The following is a 2,628-nucleotide window of genomic DNA, read 5'->3' as shown; positions in this document are numbered from 1 at the left end:
ATGTGGTGGTTGCCTTGGATTTCTGTGTTTAGATGGGAGGTATGTGGTTGGAAAAATTTTTGAAGTTAAGATTGCCACATGAATTTAGTTAAGTTGATTTTAAGAGGTAGGACGAATAAAGAGATGTATAAAAGTTAATTTTGTGGCCCATTGCTGAAAAAGGAAGTGCATAAGTAAAAGATTTTAACCTAAATTTTTTCCTAAATTTGTTGATTTTAACCTTTTAAGCTTGAAATGATTTATTTTCACATTTTCAATGAATCAAAATTTCACTTCAGCTGCATAACAAAAATTAGATTATCTAAAAATAATTTATGCAATTAAAAATAACTTTTTAAAAAATTTTAATTTACAAACTCAATAATTTCAATTATCACAAATCCTATATAAATTAATATTTTATGCATAAATATTGAATAAAAAATTTTAAATTAAAACTTAAACAAGAACATACATGCACTCATCACTTAGGACAAAACATTACACTCTTACATATCAATATCATTTATGTTCTCTTGCAATTGCAATTTTACTTAGTTCATTTTTCGATATTCTTTTTCTTCATCTATTTATTTGTTATAAATATTTATATAATATATAATAATGTAATTGAAATTTAAATAGGCAAAAACATTATAGAAATTCAACTTGGGAAGGACATTATTAAACTAGTTAAACATACGCCAACCTTTACCAAGAAAATGTCACAAAAAATTAAGATGTCATGTCACTGTATATGGAAGCTTCATCAAAGTAATTTTCTCGGTAAAGATAAACTACTGCCGTGTACTGTAGGACTCTAAATTCAAATGCCGATATACTAATTAAAATTGAGTTTTCTATGTATAAATGGCCACTTAATATACACAAAGGTCATGGCAATTTAATTACAAATTATTAAATGAGTTATTTAAAAATATATTAATGATAATTTTTTATTAATTGATACTGTACAAAAATCACATTATGATACATATAAAAAGAATCCATATATGGTTAATATAATTTTTCATTACATATTATACTTTATGAAAAAGAACTTTAATATGAGTCTCAAATATTTTCCTCAAAATATAAGTAATAATATTATGTACGTGAAACAAAATTTAGTTGAATTCAAATTTATATTGATCACCCATTGTAAATCACCTATCTTATAGTTTTACTTAAAAAATATCATATATCACTTTTAATTAAATAAATATAAATAATATATTCTTTAGCCCTTTTAGGGTTAGGTAGAATACAGATAGTTTTATTATTCAACTCACACAAAAATTTCACTTATTTATTGTTTAGAAATTATTCTTAAGTATTTTAAAATATACGAATATTTATAATCTTTTAAAATAAAATCACAATATATATATATATATATATATATTATAATATAAATTAAATTAAATATACAATAAATTTTAATTAAATTTAATATAATAAATATAAATAATTTTAATTTTAATCAAATTTATTTAATAAAATATAAATTGAATTTTAATTTTAATTTTTCTAAATAATAAATATTCATGAGTATAAATAATATTATAAAAGATATTAAAATATTTCACTACCTACAAATAATAAATACAAATAATAAATATTTGTGAATATCAACCCATCTAATATAAATTTTATTAATACATAACATATTTTTATCATCTTACTTTCTCTCCCCTCTATGATTTCCTTAATTGAAGATATTCACGAAGTGGTAATTTCAAAGTCGGTTAAATATAGTAACTTTACATTAAATGTTGGACTAATTTTTCTACTAAAGTACAACCATAATGATATATTTCAAATCTATATATAGTTTAATCTCTATTTAAAATAGATACTTAAAATGAATTTTTATTTCTTAAAAATAGTGCATGTGACATCCCAAAAATATAGTCATAACTTATAAATTCAGAAAGTCATATTTAATAATAATTCAGTACAGTTTTTCACTAAAAACAAAAGCCAAGCCGTACACCTTACAACACGAATCACAATCTGAAGTCGAACGCACAAATAAAAACTTGACCGAACGGTTTACAGAAAACATTTACCGAACGGTCCAAAATCAACTTAAGCGAAAACAAAGGATGGTCGGACGACCACTCAATTCAACAATCACATTACTGGCCGAGCGGTCTCACTGTTCGGTCTTCACTTCAACATTAATCAGGTTCTCTTCATTCAGCATTTCTTCCAAACGCTCGTCTCCCTCTGCTCACATCCACACGGATGATCATCGCAATGACAAGACGGACGTACAAGGACAATTGACAACACAAGGAAAACGAAAGGGTAAGCTTATATAATTTAACTCATGCATCAACATAGAATTTCAAGTAAACAATTCATCATACATGCATATTTCAACATACACATTCATTACATAACAACCCACTTAAACGTACTCACTAAATAAAACTCAACACGACTGACTGTCCGGACTGTATGAAATCTGCATAGTTACAGGCGTTCGCGCACCCGGGTGGTGTGGTAACTGGCATCCTCATCAGCTGCCACCCGAGGTTAGTACGTCCTGTCCAAAGTACCTCTAAGGACGACGACCTCCTGCCGTTCCCACACATGACGTGCGCCCTCTACTTGAGGACAAGCACTCACGGAACATCAGGA

The sequence above is a fragment of the Vigna angularis genome, chromosome 7 (genome assembly GCF_016808095.1).
Source record: "Vigna angularis cultivar LongXiaoDou No.4 chromosome 7, ASM1680809v1, whole genome shotgun sequence".
NCBI classification, from domain to species: domain Eukaryota; kingdom Viridiplantae; phylum Streptophyta; class Magnoliopsida; order Fabales; family Fabaceae; genus Vigna; species Vigna angularis.
Note: the sequence above shows the minus strand (reverse complement) of the source record.